This window comes from Halichoeres trimaculatus, unplaced genomic scaffold (genome assembly GCF_033239565.1).
Source record: "Halichoeres trimaculatus isolate MK-OKI-2021-1 unplaced genomic scaffold, fHalTri1.1 fHalTri1_scaffold_7, whole genome shotgun sequence".
NCBI lineage: Eukaryota > Metazoa > Chordata > Actinopteri > Labriformes > Labridae > Halichoeres > Halichoeres trimaculatus.
In genome coordinates, this window is record NW_027437185.1 from 29,940,757 (window position 1) to 29,959,817 (window position 19,061).

The following is a 19,061-nucleotide window of genomic DNA, read 5'->3' on the forward strand; positions in this document are numbered from 1 at the left end:
AAAGCATGGTGGCAGATTTTTTTTTTCTTTCTTTTTTTTTCTGTCAAAGGAAGATGATTACACTAGAGTGGCCCATTCATTCTCTGATTCCGCAAGGGGCTTCACTTTGCTTAAGAGGTGTCTTTGCTCGAGCAACAACAAAACAAAGTGGCTGAGGCAGAACACCAAGCTGCCAAATTGAAAGGAAGAAAGCTATAATTCAGTTTTTACCCTGTCAGTGCATACACTAAGCTATGAAATGATTGTCAGTGATGAGTCCTCTATTTTTCCTGCCTCCATCTGTATGACTTTCAGCCCCTCATTGCGTCGGCAGACAAAGCAGCTTTTGCTGCACATTCAAACTCCCCCATGGGTGTTTCAAAAATGCATAAATCAGGGGCAAATGATTACAGACCGCAAAGAAGCTGAGTTTTGAAAGTGCATACATGTTCATCAATGTTTTTTTTTTTTTTATTGTGGGTGTGTTTTTTTGTGTGTGTGACTTCATTATTCCTCCAAGGAGTGAATACAGTCTCAATCAGATGAGAAACCCTTGTGGCAGTAACTCTTCATTTCTGCTCAGCTCCCCTTCCCCCAGCAGTAGTGTTTCTTCAGCTGGCAGGAGTAAGACTGACATACATCAGACGCACAAACTGAATCTAGGTCAAAGATCCATTAAAATTTCAACAAAGTCCTTTGCTCTGCCATAGAGGTGCGATGAAAACAATTCAAATGGATGGGGAATGCCCACAGGGTTGTGTGATACCTTTCATGGTGGCCATCACCACAAAGCCTGAGTGGACAGTGACCTGCAGAAACACAATACACCCACACACCAGGATTCTCCAAGATGCTCCAACCTTTCTTGCATTATTTTCTCAATTCCAAACCAAAAGCAAAACCCTAAATGTGACAACAGACCTCAACTTTCGCCATTGCCCTTGCTATCAAAGTCTACAAACACCTACCGATTTTCACAAAAGATCACAACACACGTACAAACAGGAACGTCTTACTGTCTGTCTGAATTTGTTCGTGCAAGTGACACCAGCAGCCCCCAATCCTCCCAAACACACTAATGCCAAAAAACGTCCAAATCCCTGCCCACTCACAGAAACACAACAGCACACACCAACCTCTGGCTGAGTATAGGTCATGACAGTGTCGCATAGCTGCCGGTGCTGAGTCCAAGTCACAAGGACAGAAAAAATGACCAGAAGCTGAGCGCATGCTCCTGCATATCCCTCTGCATCCCATTTAGAATCAGACAACACAAAAATAACTCAAGGATGGCTATGTTAGAGGTCATCTTTTTTTTTTTCTTACAATGTTTATTTTTATTTATAAAGAATTGAAATTCCTTGAAAACAGCTCATCATTGCTCTAGAGTAACCCCCAAAGCAAAATAATAAAAAGAAGCGTTTCACTGAAAACAACTAGGAATTACTATTTCATCAACAGCTCTACTGTGTGAGAATACAAGCACAAAGACAAACAGCTCATAAGAAAGTTTGTAATGGATAACAGCCTAAAGGAAGAATAAAAATCAATATCTGCAATTTAAACAACAGAAATCTTCATTTGTAGCGAGCGTCTGTTTTCGATATTTTTTTCTTTTTACTTTTGATGATTTTAGCAAACCAACAAAAGCTAAAAAATATTATTCTTCAAAGAACAGATGTACTACAATGGAAAATCACCAAACAGCAATGCACAGTTTCTTCCAAGCAAACAGAGAAAATTGTTGGGAATTTTACTTCATAAGCGTAAAACTTTCACAAGAAAGAGCTCGATTTTGTTAAGACTTAAGAAGGTCAAGGGATTGACTTGATTTTGACGACAGATAAGACACCCTGCTCAGTGATTCTGCACAGAGACAGCGCTTCTAAGATACTACTTGAAGCTTCACACAACTGACTTTAAAGTGAATCACCCTTGTTGAAACTGCATAAACTGCTTTGCTTGTAAAGGCCAGACTGAGTCTCTATCAGAGATACGCATGATATCACTACTGTGTTGGAGTTTTACACACAGGGTGTTACTTTTGATCCCACAGTGGCAAGGTCCCTCCAGTAAAATCCAACCATTTCTCACACTGCCAGAGGATTGTATCTGGTAGAGAGCGCCATAAAAGTTGATCAATTATCCTCGGTGGACTCTACTGATCACAGCGGAGCCTTCTGTGTTCAGAGATGAGGGCTGAAGGCACAGACAGAGCAAGTATCCAAACTCACTGGACATGAGGGAAATCAAACAGTGAGAGAAATGGAGACACGGGAAGAGCATGAAAAAACACAAGCGCACGCAGAGAGAGAAACAGGCTTTGGTGGAATACATGTGAGCACCATGAGCGGGCTGGTGTTATTTAGCCAGAAGCTACAAATTTGTGTCGATGCTGGATGTTACACAATAAAAAACTTAGAGGAAGTTTGAAAACAACAATATTCATCATGAGGAGAGGATGATTTCTGAGCAAGGTAAAACAAAGATGGTTTATATTCATTTTCAAGAGGATTTTTAGTGACCAAAAACAACAAAACATGCTCTATATAACAAGGCAGTGGTGAATTGCTGATACAACTTTTGTCAACATACAAACTTAGCGCAAAATATGCAGTGATTTGTGTTTGGTAGCTAATTTCTTTCTTGTAACACTTGCAAATTTTCTTGTAACTTGTAACTTTCTTGTTCCTTATACCATTGGAAAACCTGATTATTTCCTATTAAATGGTATGTGCATGCGTAAGGTGCATGTAGTAGCAAGGTTGAGTACTCTGCAAAAAAAAAAAAAATGAGATCCTTCCAAGTGTTTTGTCTCATTTTCAGTAAAAAATGTCTTTTTAGACTTAATATGAGGCCCATTCACTTGACCAGTCCAGAAAAGTGTCTTATTTAAAGTCATTTAAAGACAAAAATGAGGTCTGAATTGCCTGAAATGAGTTAAAAAGTGGGGAAAGAAAAATGTGCTTTTATTAAGACATTATTCTAATTTTGACAAGCACATTTCTATTACCCAACTCAGCAATTCAGGTGAGTTGGGTAACCAAGTAAACCTAAGACACTGCAAAAACTGAAATCCTGCCAAGGGTTTATGTCTGATTTTAAGTAAAAATTGTTTTTTTATACTTAATATTAGCCACATCCAACTTATCAGTCCCAAAAATGCAGTATTTCAAGTTATCTAAAGAAAAAAAAGAGCTCTCAATGGAACAAGAAAAATTTGCTGAAAACTAGAGTAATGTCTTAATATATGTAACTTTCCTCTTCCTCCATTGGCAGATTTTTTTAAACTTGTTACATGTGATTCAGGGCTCGTTTTTGTCTTAAAGTAACTTGAAACAAGACATTTTTCTGGACTGGTCAGGTGAATGTGGCTGATATCAAGTCTAAAAATACGACAAAAACACTTGATTAGAATGATTTTTTTCCAGTAGATTTAGGAACTAAAGAGTCTTGTTGACCTCAATGGCAGCAGCATGGTTCTTCATTTAAGAAAATGCTGCTCTCAAAGCAAAAAGCCACTTCACAAAATGTCTCCAGGTTGGAAACTGTGTTGTGATCACGTCCACCAAACTTGAGACATTTCCTTCGTACCGTTTTGGTTGACCACGAGCAGTTCACAGCCATTTTGTTTCCAGTATTCTCCACATTCGCTGACTGAGTATTTTGTCTTTTGTCGACTGACGGGTCATTCTGAAGTGTTTCTAGTCATCACACAAGACACGGTTATTAAATTATCATTAATTTCACTGTCATTCCAAAGAAACCACAGAAGAAAAATAAAACAGCATGATCGTGACACATTGTGAATAATGACTCGCATTTCACTGAAGTAAAGCACTTGCCTGTGACATTTGAAAAACAGTGTCAAACTCAGGAGCAATTCTCAGCGGGCGCTGGCAGAGCCTAATTAAACTACAGCATCTACTTTAGCCCCCCTTTCTCTGTCTCACTCTGTTTTTCTCTGCCTTGTAGCAAAAAAAAAAATCTGGATCCAGATTCCCTTGTCTATCTGGGTGTGTGCATGCAAAATTATATACGTGTGCATCTTAATGGGTGCATGTGCCTTTGTGCACATTGGGCTTGTCTCAAAAGTAGAAGGAAGACAAAGTATGAAGAAGACTCCTTTTCCACCCGCTGCAATTTGCCCCGAGGAGGAGGAGAGGTTTGCTCGTGGTGCTTAATCTCTGAGGGTATGTGTGTACGCGGGGGCCTATCAGCTTTCAACGGAGCCAGAAATTCTCATATCTTCCCCCTGCCGAGCCAGCAAGTTCCCTCAGTGGAGGAGAAATCGACACGTGTGCCACTCTCATGCAGCAAAATACACACGCAGGTTCACCACAGCAGTCCATGCAGGGGGTGAAAATACAGGAAAAGTGACCCTCTGATGGAGCCGTTTTCCCACCTTGTTACAGAGCTCTTCAAGACCAATCATTAGATGCTTGTCTGAGTGTTGAGGCTGAGACGATAAGCTTTGATCCTGATTGAGTTTATCATTTGTGATGCAGCTCAAATAAAAAAAACTTTAGATTCAAAAAGATTAAATGTTCTGTGACGCAACAAGACTGCTTTGGCTTTTACTGCACTCACACAGACACACTCAAGCACAAAACTTCAGCTACAGCTGCAACATGAAGCGTCAACATGTATCAAAAGGCTTTGGTCACATTGATTCACAAGGCCAAAAAAGCTAAAAGAAAATATTAATTTGATCAACATGAGGGGGAAAAAAAAAAGAGTCCTTTTCTTCTCGTCTTTGCAACTCATTTCCGTCTTTGTTTCATTCTCTTCCTCCTCCCTTTTTCATCCTGTAATTGGTTTTATTAAGAAATGAAGGTTATCAATGCTGTTCTTTCAGCGACAGTCTCTGCGTCTGATTGGGCACAGCGGCGGCAGCAGCACAGTCCTAATTATCACAGAAGAAGAACACATCAGTGCTGACCTACAACAGCCTCTCATCGCATGCAGTGGTGTTTCTGTGCACATGTATGATGGGAAGGCATGCACAAACACACACATGCATTGATTTCAGATAAGAAAAAAGAAGCCCACAAACAACAGGAAATACTCTCAGCCCACACAGTTAGTTGGCGTGGACCAATTATATGTCACAGTGACAGTAGCCCTGAATACGTTCCTTATTAACAGGAGAGCAACCTGCCTGGGGTTTTAATTGGGAAAGTGAGCAGGTATTGGCAGTGCATCTGATAGGAAGAGCTTGATGGTTATTTCGAGTGGTCTGATATGAATTCCAGGGGGTCCCCTCCATGGCTTTGTTGTGCTTATTAGTCGTCTGAACAGATAACAGATTGCATCTTAATTGAAAATCCCACCACAAGCCTTGGTTACCATATTGTAACATGATCCACACCTTTTGAGTTTTTTTTTTTTTTCCCAGGGTCCTGGTTACAGGTCAGGGGAGGCAAGGTCGTATGAAGATGAGGCAGAAACCGCTTGCCTTGTGGAGATCTGGAAGTGGCATGCAACTTTTATTTATCTATTTGTTTATTTATTTATTTTTGGTGAGGAATATTATGTCTTATAACAACAGTACGTCAAGTGGAGTAATAGAAAGATGAAAGCTAGAGAGATAAAGCCAGACTGACAACAATGTAGAACTACAGCCCCATTTCCACCAAGCAGTCCGGTTTAGATCAGTACCGTTAGGTACGGGTTGGTTCGGTTAAGCCTGGTCCTGTTTGCATTTCCACAGCCAACCGTGCCTTTTCGTGGTAGGCGGCGTGTAAGCCAGATGCCAATTTCCCGGATCAGTTACATAATAGCATAGAGCAAATATGAGAGACATCCAGCAACTCATTTTCTTTGTGATTGGTCAGTGGCTCTTTGTTTTGAAGCACTATGAAGTTGTGTTTCAGAGAAGCGGATCGGTTAAGTCTGGCACCCCTACGGAAGGGTCCCAAAAAGTGGGACCACTCATCTTGTTTATTTGGAGATGTGTCCCCGGATCAGTCAGTAGAAACGCAATAAAATGTGTGTCAAGACAAACTGAACTGAACCACTTGGTGGAAACTGGGCTTACTTGAGTAAGAGCCTTTGTACACCAAAGGCGACGCAAATAAACGGCACAGAATTGCGAAAAATTTGGAGGCATCATATTCAATCTCCTCAGCTGTGGTCCTCAAACTAATGTCTTTTTAATCGTTGTCTTTGTAGTTTTTATGTCTTTTGTTGTGAAGAACCGGTGCTGGGACAGGAACACAATCAATGTTGAATGATTTGGTATGTGACTTGTTAACGAGTGTTTTGATTGGTCGGATGTATATACATCACAAGCAAAACTTCAGAAAAATCGACCTCCGTCCAAAAATAATAGCCGCAATTTAGCTCAGCCAAAGAACGTTGTTGGTGTGAAAGCTTGCATTGAAACACAATAGGTTCGAAAAAATAAAGTGTGAAATATTTGTGTGTGAAATACGCGCCTTGCTGTGCAAAGGGCTTAAGTCAGGCAACTTGTGTACAGTAGATTTTTTTTCTTTGTTGTAACAATGCTTCCTGAAAATTTTGCCAAATCTTTCCCCCCAATACCAAACGGCAATGACCCTTGTTCAGTGCTGTTTGGGGGACTGGACCATTGGAGTCAAAAGAAATAATAATATACAGGAAACTTTACAGATTATTTGTACCAGAAGCTAAAAACTAGAGTCAATAGCAACAACAGGGCATGCACCATTGCAGGGAAATAAACAGGAATTCCAATGGTATAAGCAATACTGACAAGAAGCACAGTTACATCATAGAAATTATCCTCCAAATTCCCTTATATTGTTCTAACTGTACATTTATTACAGAGGAGACAGGTCAGTTCCCTAACACGCTGAAGTTTAGAGTTTCTTTTTGCAGACTTTTTAATTCGAGTCCACTCACTAGACAAAGTCTTAAGAGTGAAGATATTAGTAAAACAGCGACTGCACATAACAACTGCAATTCATCCCCATCTGCTCGAAAAATATCTGAGCATCTATTAGCCATATGAAATTCCACTAAGATCTTAATTTGAAGAATGTTGGCAGAACAGGTGGCAGATGAAGATTGCAATGATATCCCAAGGTAACAGCAGCCAAACTCAAACAAATCAATTTCTCTGTGTTCATAAGACTGCAGAGGCGAGGTGCAGTGACAACTTATTAAATGTGAAAAGGCCAAGAAGTGTTTAAGTTTCAGCTTTGAAGTTTTTACCGAGAATGTGCCAAAAACTATTGTTTGTGCTTCATTTAACTTGATTCAAAAGCTTTATTTAACGGTAAGTTTGCATATTTTATCTGCATAAGCGTTACATCAAGTCATTGACAAATTGTTATTTAATGACTGTGTTTTGCTTTGTCAGTTATGCTCTCCTTGATCATTTAAACGCACAAGCTTTCATTTATTTGTTTTAACAAGATGAGAACAACACAAAAACCTTGTAATTTAGCAATCTTTTCTCTGAATTTGAGATTCTTATTTAGAAATAACAAGATCAGGTCATTTCCAAAGATCTAGTAATTACAAGAAAAAGTCCTCTGCAGAAAGAAATGAATGCCCAAACCTTCACCCAAAGAGACACTGAGAAAAATAGTTGCTGGACTCCAGCGTAAGTTTTATGGCCTCCAGTCCAACTTTGTGTCATGTTGTAATAACAGTCATTTTTCTTCTATCGATTCAGTCTCTTTATATGTTTGAATATGCTATAAAGCAGAAACTACATCAGTGTCTTCCCAAAAAAAAGAAAAAAAATCTCGTTTTCAAAATAAACTTCAACAAGTCACCTGCCTCTACATGCAGGTGCAAACAGAGCAAAGGCATTGTTTTACCAACAAGTGCTTTGGACCACACGTAACCACTGCTTTACTGCTCACCTGATGCTCCAAAAGTGTTCACTGAGGCAAAACAAGAATCCAAATATTTTTGTTGGGCCCTGCTTATGTTACCTTCAGGGTTTTTTGGAGGGAGATAAAGATGAGAAAGAGAGACAATGATGGGAGAGGGAGGAATAAAGTTTTATGTTACGTGAACAAAAGGATTGTAAACAGATGATGAAGGGAGGAAGACATCACCAAACTACTGCTTTACGTGAGTAAAGAAGTATGAAGATGACCAGCACTAATGTAAAGAGTAACACAGCACTAAGCGAGAAATTTATCAATTAAAGGCGTGTGTGTAAGATAGGAGAAAAACACACATCATGCACTGCAAAAAACTAAAGTCTTATCAAGTATCAACAAATTAATCAGTCTAGAAGTGTATTGTTTGAAGTTGTTTGAAGACAATAATACAGCCTGCATTGCTTGTAACAAGTAAAAAAAAATCTGCCAATGGAATAAGAAAAAAATGCTCTAAACTAGACCAATGTCTTAATACAAGTAACTTTTCTCTTGTTCCAATGGCAGATTTTTTTTTTTCTAGTTACAAGCAATTCAGGGCTGGTTTTTGTCTTTCTACAACTTGAAATAAGATATTTTTTCTGGACTGGTCAGTTAAATGTGGCTCATTTTAAGGCTAAAAAGACAGTTGTAGTAAAAATAAGACAGAAACACTCGATAAGATTTCAGTTTCTTGCAGTGCAATTTGTGCATCATGAAATCTTTAATCTGCTGAAGGGAAAACACAGCACAGCAACATCCAAACAATGGCCACTAGGTTTCAAGAACCAAACTAGGTGAATAATGTTAGTTTGCTCATTTTTTTATTTATTTTACTTACAGTCAAATTAATATTAAAGGGGACAAATCATGCTTGTTTCTCCTTTTCACTAAACCAGACTAGGATGCCTGTAAAGCATTTCTGCCCTCAGTACAAGTCATTTAGTTCCTTCATTGCCCCACAATAGCGTTCTCAATATCCTCATTTTAGGCCATTCTGAAGATCTCGTTGAAACGCTCTGTTTCGAGAATGACCTCCAGTAACCTCACAACGTCACAGCCCTTTGTGCTCTGATTGGTCAGTTCTATCAGAGGGAGGGAGGAGGTAGAGCCAGGGAGCAATTTTTGCAGCATGGCAGTATTTACAAAATCGCCACATTGAATGGGGCAGACCGAGCGAGTTTGCTGTTTGCCAAAACTTCACTGTAAGGCATTGATAGCACTAATAAAATTACAGAGTGTAGGATACGTCCTTTTGTATTGGACCCAGAGTCAGACCCGCACAGTTCTACAGCTCAGGAGGAAGAAAATCCACCTCGACACAGATCATCTCAGGACGCTTCAGTGTGGTGAGTCAAACCGGTACTGTAACATGTATAGTTTATACATTTATACTCGGCTCTTGGTGGGTGCATCCCTCGGTGACGGTTGTGTGACTAACTGACATCACAGAGGAGGAGCTGCTTTATCAGATTACTCCAATAAAAAGAGAGGATCCTCGTGTCATCATGAAGGTCAAAATCTTGCGGCCAACTGGCAATGACCTATTTTCAGAGGCATCAAATCTCGTTCTAAGATATCAGAAAAAATACAATATCTCATTTTTTGAAAATTCGGGGGATGTAAAGTCTTGTTTTCAAATTTATTATATTATCTGTAAGTATTAAATCAGGCATCAGCATGATATGTCCCCTTTAAAGATCAGATTTTGATTTCAAACCTAAAAAAATATGTAGAAAAAAATGTTGCACAAATGACCATATATCACCTTGTGTGTTATCGTTCTTGTTACAGTCATTATTAGTGTGCTGCAAATACTGCCTCCATGTCTCACGAGACATTCATGCTATTTGATTGCTAAATCAACTATTAAAAGTAATCAATTACAACCCAGTTTAATGATCAATTATTAAACCTTGGCAAATGAAGATAATTACAAGCAAGGATGTGGACTGAGAGTTTGAGCAATCAGCAGAGGTCAGAGGTGAGGCTGTGAAAAAGTGAAGGAAATAGAAATTCAGGATGCTGCAAAAAAGTGAAAAAAAAAAGTGTTAATCATTGTTTAAAAAAATACAGGTGAGGGTCAGGAGAAAAAATAGAGCATGTACTCTTTAATTTCTAATCCAGAAGTCTTCTGACCATATTTTCATTTTTTGTTATGAAATATTCAAAGACTGTATTTCCTTTGGGATTCGGTTGCGCATGGGCTCCATTGATTCTGAGCTGGAATCAATACACAGTCCAGTACTCAGAGTGTTCAATATGGTTACCACTAAGCTGACATTATAGATCAGTAAATCATGCATTAAGGGGAAAAAAAGCCAAGTCTTACATAAAATGTTTAAACCTTTCTTGTTTCTGGACTAATTCACCCCCTGTCCCTGATAACATACTTTTCTCAGCACAGCTTTGTGTATCAAATAACCTTTCAACATTTCCTCATCCTAACCACAAAGTTTTAAGGAACAGTCTGGCCTTTCCGTCAGCTAACTGCTTTTCTGAGCTGTCTCCTCACATAAAGAAAAGCAGAGAACATTCCTTTGCCAAACACATTTAATCTTCTTGCTGACATCCAACACTAAACTCATGCTCCTGAGGACGCGAGCTCCTGAGAGAAAAGGTTCAACTGGTTTTGACACAAACCATTACCTGATTTAAAAAAAAATAAAAAAAAAAAGCGGTGGCATTGAAATACGCCCTCTCCTTCTGGGAAATGAAACACACGAAAGTTAATACTTTCATTCATTCCTCCAGAAAACGAGTTCACATCGATTGTAGGTCGGCACAGTTCAAGCATTGAGATGGCTCCCCGTCGCAGCGTATAGAAAGACCTCACTGTGTGATCTGATGAAATTCTGATGCTGGATATGTTGTGTTGACTTGTATTAGGTATGTCTATGATTTTCAAAACCCCCAATGAGGAGGTGAGGGGATGTTTTCTTCCCTCCACAAGCCACAGAGTCAAACCTCAGGGAGGCTGCAGTTGTTGGCTTGTATCACAGTGCCCCCTAATGGCAGAAAAATCACCTGAGAGACGCAGCTGACGTGAAAGATGTCAGGTAGAAAATGTGAATAAATTATTTTTAGAAACAAAACAAGAGGTATGGGATGAAAATGACTGACAGGCTTCATTTAAAACAAACCTGAGGGAAGTGTGTGATAAAATTATTTCATAGAAGGTCAAAGATTAGACATCACAGCCTACAAATTTGATTTGATCTTCAGTTTTTTTTAAAGAAGTTGTCATCTTTGGAGTCCATCAAGTTTATATTTCATGAAAAAATTACTTCATATTAGTGGGAAACTAACTACACCATAAATACTTTAGACTAAAGGCTGGTGAGGTAGCAACAGCTGCTAAGGAGACACTTGTTTCTAGTACAATGTGATTTTTCTCAACAGGATAAACAGCATATATTTTTCTTTTTTTATCCTTATCATCTCCCAACACTTCTCTTTTTAAATGAAACAAATGTAATCATCTGCATGCTATGTTAAGAGTTGAAAAGATATGTAATTTCACAGTTAATCCATAGTTTCACTGTTTCTTTAAATAAATATTTTGATGGGTATCCAAAGAATTAAAAAGTTTTCAGAAAATCCACCCTTTTACTTTTTTTGGAAACTCAAAAATAGTTGTCATTTCTGAAATGAAACTGAAGTTTGCCTCAAAAACCTGCCTCTGCTTTCCATTTCAATGTCTTCCTAATTCAATGCCAAAGATATTTTGAATTCCTCTGCTGTTTCCAGGTTATTTGTGAAAAAAGAGGAATCTGTGATACCTGTGACAGGTATCTTCCCTTTATTTTTAATCATCTTGATGAAAATAGCTAACACTGTAACACATTTCCTGCTGTGCTAAATAAACATCAACACATCTCCTCGCATGTTTTTTGTGCTCTTTTCCCAAAGAGCACGTTGCAGGTGACAGATTGCCTGTGCTGACGTTGTCTAGCACCCGAGAGCAGGAATAGCTCTCCTCCAGGTTTGGCAGCTTGTTCAGTGATGATTGTTGGAAGGTAACAATGTACCCTTGACCTGCCAGCTCGGATTAGTGATTACCCGCTTTAGAGACCTTGAATTGGGGTACCGTAAGCAAAAGAGCTATTCATATTTTCTGGGGGGAATGTGTCACAAATTAATTGGGGCTTATATTTCGCTGTGCTGGAGGACACTGACATCAAGCCATATTCAGAGGAGAAACTCAGACACCACAGAACCAGTGTTGACTGTTGGTTTGACGCCTTGTTTTTCTTAATTACAACAGACAGAACAATAATAATAGTGCAGGCTGGCTGTCAGGGCCAGTGTGTGTATCTCAGAGTGTGTGTTCTTTGCACCACATGTGTCACACTGAAAAAAAAAAAAAAAATGTCCAGAGTGCATGCATCCCCAAACGTGTCATCATTTACCCGCACTGTCTGTTAACCTTTAAGCTAATACAGAAAACAAAGCCGAGCTGTTTTCCATCCCTCAAAAAGAAAAGAAAACAAAGTAATAAGGTTGTAACTTGTTCTTGCAAGCAAAGGAAGATAATTTAGAAATCTCACAGCTTACTCCTGATCCAATAAAGTGGATGGAAGTGTGGTGCTGTATGCACGAATCCTCTGCTGAGAAATGTTATCATTTTCCTTAGCAGCAATAACAGCCTCCACTGGTGTACTTATCATATCCCTCTCCCTCTATCACTCCCTTCATCTCAAATAATACTACTCCTTAAAACATCTCTTTCCTGCATGCTCTCGTCTGACTGTCTCCACACCCTGTATCGTTTTTGTTCACTCTCACTCCTCCTTCTCTCACAGACTCCCTCTCTGTTTGAAGGTAAGTAGTGTTGGCAATTTACCACGAATGCAAAACAAAAGAATTACAAAGAGAATGCATTAAGATGATCTTGTGATTAGTTAGAAAGCAGAAAGTTGTGCAATATTAAACTAGAAAAGCACTCAGAGAGCGCAGACCTCCACCAAGCATATTCTGATTGTCACGCAACACTTTAGTCTTACTTTAATGTTATACCCCCTTTCAGCAGACTGTCTGCTACAATTTGGTGTTAGTTGCAGGTTTGTACGATAATTTGTTACCTGACAGTGTTGACAATGATGATGACCCAGTACATATTTCATATTCCAGATCTTAGTATCCAGAATATTGCCAGGATCTGGATCGTACTCTTACATTTATCGGTCATTATGGTGACCTTGTCTTGTATTGTTTTGCAAAGCAATCCAACCGTTTATTGTGGAGTTATATACACATATGGTGAAAACAGCCCTATCTCACAATGAAAAAGAATCCTTAAAAAAATCCAGGATCCAGACACTGATCCAGATCACCTCCTAAATGTAATCACTTCTTCCTTATTTCATTTTGAACATTTCCTGAAAATTTCATCAAGACCTGTTTGTTACTTTTTGAGTAATGTTGTTCACAGACAAACAGACAAACTTTCCCAAAAACAAAACCTCTTTGGCAGAGGTAATTACAAGAGGAAAAAAAACTACACAGAAGCTTGTCTTCAACCCTTTAACTACAGCCGCTCTACCTCTGAGAGGCATAATGCCACTCAGGACAACAGTCACACACCGAGTCTCAGAGCAGAGAATAAATCCAACATGGTTATCTCATGCTATTACTTCAACGCTTGCAGAGATGCACACAGCAAACGAGAAACAAATGACTGCACAAAGTCTGTCTGAATAGTGGAATAAGAAAATGTTCAGGATGTTTTCCAACTTGAAGAAGCTGTTTGGCCTAACAGGGTCACTGTGGAGTGAAAAAACATTCAGAGATGCAAAAAGGAAGGGACTCTTTTATGCAGGGAGAAGGTTGAGGGTATTTAATACCCAGGATTACATGGCAAATTGGTGGGTAATACCTGATATGAATCTTAGACTGGCTTATTCAACACTGCAGAATCCTCAAAGCAGCAAACATTCCTCTCTTTGTGTCTGCATGGCATCAAAAACTAACGAGCAAGCCTCATCGGTGTAGTATATCTGTAAACAACTGTCAATTTTGTAAGCTGCTCGGGCATTTGAACCTCCAGCCACGCCATTAGTGAAAACACTGTGCCGGGAAATTCTATCGACAATGAAATGTCATTGGATTCTGTTGTAGCTCCCATGCTGGTATCAGCGCCCACCTGTGTCTAAGTATGTATCAGAACACCCTGGGGGTGACTGCATCGGATTCTACAAGGCACCGCCACGTTCGCAGCACAATGGTGCGCTGGCTGCTCTGCTGCGGGGCCCTTGGTACTTCTCTAATAATCTACCCAGCATGTGTTTATCTTTGTTGGACCAGGTTGTGTGGAGGAGGCGGACGGGAGAGGAAGGCAGACAGAATCCTGCCAGCCTGCGTGTGAGGAGACCGCAAATCCAGAGGGACTGCTGGCTTTGTGTGAGCGAATGTTCATGTGTGTGTGCGTGTGTGTGTGTGTGTGAGAGAGATCGTGCGTGTTTGTGAGTTGGAGAGACAGAAGAAGTGGCAGCAAAACAGTTACGCCAACATGAGTTATGGTCTGACTTACACAGACACAGACACACACACACAAAACATTTAATTGCCAAAAAAAAAAAGTCTCTCCCGGGCTCCATTGTGTCTAATGTGTTCAACGTTAATCTTACCCTTTGGGGACATTTGCTGTTGTGTTAATTACACACCACCAGGAGCCCTCATTAACACACATATAAATACGTGCACGCACCAGCACACATGCAAACACAAAATGTACACAACTTAGGTGGCGAGAGTGGAAGCGAAGATGGAGTCAGGCAGTCCAGTGCGGGCAAAACAGAGCTAATGAAGCATTTACAGAGCAGGGGGTCATTTGAGACTCGCCTGGGGTCAAACAGTCTCCCACACCTTTAATGAACAAACCCAGCCTCAGATGTAGGGAGGAATTTACGGGCCAGAGTGGCTGCCATGCCCTGCTTAGTCATCCACTACACCGCTTGCTCATCACATCCTGGCACACGCCTTTGCTCCTGCCGCTAGTGCTAGCTTTGCTAATGCCAGCGGAGTAAAGCAAACACCAAGTGTGACACACAGACAATTAACCCCTGAGTATTTTCACCGGCCCTCTTCTCTGCCTGCTATCAGTGCTCATTACAGTCTGCTGCTCACTGCATCCATTAAAACTCTGGAAGCTAAAGGAACACTGAAAAAAAAAGTAAAAAAAAAGAGAAATCAGTGTTGCAATGTGTTTGTCTCACTCATTTCAAACAACTCTGGGGACTTAAAGGAGATTTTATGAGGCTGCTACCTTTTCAGTGAGGAACCCTCCTAAAGGCTGGACTACGACTGTCAGGCTCAGAGTAATGGGCTACAAGGTGACCCCCCTGCACCTGTCTTACCCTCGCTTTCACCTCACTGCGGGATTTCTAATTGCATCGCAGCGAGGGGGGCGCCCATACAACCAATTATAGATAGTCAATTATAGATACAGCTGTAGAAGGTTTGTAAAAGATGTATAGCATTTCCTTGGGAGAAATTGCCCCAGATCATGAGGACAGGAAATCAATAAGAGAGAGGACTATCTCCCAAATTAAATACCAGGTCACACTCACCAATCAGTATGGAAATGAAGGAGAAAGTGTGTAGAACTGCTAAACAGTTGTGGGAAAAACTCTCTTTTAAAGAGGACACACTTTTTGAACATTCCACCTTTAAAAGGATGCTGCATATAATAGCCATGCTTTCAACCTATATTAATGCTGTCACAAAACTCTGAAGCTGGCCTTGAGCTGGCTAGATTGAGTGATTTAACTTTAAAGTTGAAAAGTTACAGCTTTGAAAAAGTATTTTGGAATTGGAAGGTCATATTGATAACAGATAATGTGAGCAACATTAGTAACAGAAGATGGAGACAAAAGTAGGGGTTATCATCACAAAATGTCCCATTGTAAGGTACCAAAATACTACACCATACAAAACCAAGCACATGTGACACCATAGGCTTGATAAGACAGGACATGATACTGTAGCATCATATAAATGCCATAAAATTAGATGCAGTGGGAGTGATGTAATACTGTGATACAATCATAGATTTTGTAAAAACAATGGACGTCATTTTTAGGGTGAGGTCGCCACTAAAACTGCTCCCCCTGGTGGCTGGCTGCAGTATAGGTCAAAAAATCTGTCTCTCCAGTCATTCCAGATGGGCTGTGGTCAAACTTTAAAAACTCAATACACCTCATAGAAATGTTTCTCACATCCCGTTGTTGTGGTGATTTGGAGATATCATTTGGCTGCCCTGTATTCAAGTCCTCTTCTTCTAAAAATTTTTGTTTTCATTAGTTACTAGAGATTAAAAACAAGGTTTTACGTCATGTTTAACGATGATTAACAGATGCCATTCTTGTGTATTTTTTTCGGGGATTGTAAAATATGTCAGGAGGTAGAGTCAAGAAGTGATTAGACTCTCAGAGAAAAAAATACATTCATATTTTTGTTAGAGGTAGACCGATATATCGGCCGGCCGATATATCGGGCCGATATTTGGACATTTGTCAATATCGGCCATCGGCCGTATTTTCTTTTAAAAAGCCGATTTTTGATCCCTTGTATAAAATGACGCAATTTTTCATCAGGCACAAAAAAGATGAGCACCTCAAACTTGTGGAACCACTTGGATACATTACATACTTTTGTTCAAATTATATTAGTAAGTTTAAATTTCTTTTTTGACATTTTAAGAAGAGTGTGAATGTTTACTACTGCTTGTTACATTGTGTGTTTACTCAGACAAAATATTTCATTGTTTTGAAAGCTGAATAAATGTTCAGAGGACTGGACACGACTTGTAATAGATTTCTTTTAGTTGCTCAGAAATTGCTGCGTTTCACAAAAATGTGATAAATATATTTAACAATCCGCCTGAATATCAAATTGGAAAAATCGGCTATGCATATCGGCATCGGCTGCCCAAATTTGGAAAGCATCGGCATTGGCCCCCAAAAAACCCATATCGGTCGACCTCTAATTTTTGTCACCCAGCTCCGCTCAGATTCTCCCAGAATCCCTCATCGTCGCTAATGCGCAGACTCTGGCTGCACAACTGCTACAATGTATGCACCTGTGACGGGGGTATTTTGGCTTTAGAACAATACAATGATAAATGGCAGATCCACACTGTCCACTCTATATACAGTCTATGGTCGTTACAAAAACTGCTCTCCCTGGTGGCTGGCTGCAGTATAGGTCAAAAAAGCAGTCTCTCCAGTCATTCCAGATGGGCTATGGTCAAACTTTAAAAACTTGATACACCTCGTAGAAATGTTTCCCACGTCCAATTGTTTTCAAGTCCTGGAGTTAGACTCTTCAAAGAGAAAAAATATATTTATTTTTTGTCACTGGCTCCACTCTGATTCTCCCAGAGTTCCACACAGTTTCTACTGCGCAGACTCTGGCGACGATACAATATGATAAGATTTGACTACTACAAGGTATTTTGCAATACAATACATTAGCACCAACCCACCAAGTCAAATTCCTTTTATGTTCAAATGTACTTGACAATAAAACCTGATTCTGATTTAAATCAGAATACTGTACACTATATTCCAAAATAGTATTGCACAAAATGACACAACACAATTCTGTATGATATGAGCTTTGTCAGGGGTCGGTAACCTTTAACACTCAAAGAGCTATTTGGACCAGTTTCCCCAAAAAGAAAACACAAAGCATAAGGATGAAAAAGCTGCATGAGGCTCCAGAGCTGTGGGTTGCTGACCCCTGAGCTACGTGGTGTAGGGTGATGCAGTGTGATAGGCATCAAAACAGTTACTGTGAAACATGAGTCAGGACCACCTTTCAATAATTTTCTCTGTTCCTCCCACAAACTTTGATTTACAGCTAATACATACTCTTAACTTTTTGTTCACTAATTACCTTTCTAATACCCTTATCTCAACATTAAACAACGTATGTGTGTCACGCATATTTCTGTTTTTGCATGCAGTTCTAGTTTTGGATGGAACCCACACAAAAAACGTTTGAATTGGCTTTTCTACGAGGTAAGAAACAGTCACATTTGTTCTTCCTGACGGAGTCTCCATTTCATTGCAGCTGAACTTTAAAAAAAGATGTAATGCATTCTTCACGTTTACATCACACGTAAAATACCAAGTGTGTTCCAGTGCTGAGTGTAATTAAAATTAAAATCAAGGCGTATCAATCCTCTGAGGTTAATTCGTCTTACACAGCACTGTACATCTGTGGGTTGTTTCCATCCTGAGGATGTCTGTGGCCTCAGAAAGGTTAATAAGCTTTTTTACCTTAGCGAGAGATGGATTGGAATGGAGTTGGAAAGGTGAAGAGAAAAGGCCAGTAGAGCAGAAACCCCTTAATGCAAATCCACGCCGTTGAAGTAATCTGTGGAGTCGTTAAAACCATACACTCTCCTGCTTAGCAGTCTCCAACCTCGGCTGGGCCTGTACTGTCCATGCAGAGAAACATTTATATTTGGACTTGACATCTGTCTACCGAGATCTGTGATGAGCAACAGGGGCCAAAGGTCAGGGCTGTATGTGGAGATGATGAAAAACCTGTTGGAATTCACTCTGTTCTCCCTGCACACATCGGGTTTTTATCTCCACTGCCTCTTCTTTTCTCGGGTAATACGCATGATTTGGGGAAGTCATACTGCTGGCTTCATATGTGCTTTTGCATACAGTAGAAGCAAAAGCTTAACTCCCATGACTCTTAAGTGTTACTGATGTAGTTTCCATTTACTTGCTTGTGTGGGTGGAGCAAAGTGCAATAACTGTGCAACACCATCGAAAAGACCTCAAGCTTAACGAGGCTAAGTGTTAGTGCAGATATCACGGGCCACAAAAACCTCAGAGTTGTGAATTTTCTGTTTGATACGAGGTAGGAAAAAATATTTAACTAACATCCCACACTTATGGCAAGGTCCTTTAGATTGCTCTGCTTGTTTCAACAATAAACTGAATAAGACAAGTCTGGCTGAAAAGAGAGATTAGAGAAAACAAGTGATTTAACTCAAAGTGTTTTCACCATAAAAATAAAAAAAACACATCCATGTGATTTACCTATAATTTTACCTGTCTGTAACAATATCTTTGAGCTTTGTTCTCTCTGTTTAACGCATCAGATTTAAATTATCCTGTCACTTTTCATATTTGTTGGGGGAGGCCTGGAGATGTCAGACAAAAGGCACTTTCACATGAGGAAAATAAAAACAAAGCTGCT

At 39.7% G+C, this 19,061-nt stretch overlaps 1 protein-coding gene across 8 annotated transcripts in view; it reads right to left on the reverse strand.

Annotated features, from left to right (window-relative positions):
* The window catches only part of diaph2 (diaphanous-related formin 2), a 483,641-nt gene that overhangs the window by 260,495 nt on the left and 204,085 nt on the right, over positions 1 to 19,061 (reverse strand). The gene's annotated exons all lie outside the window — the stretch shown is intronic.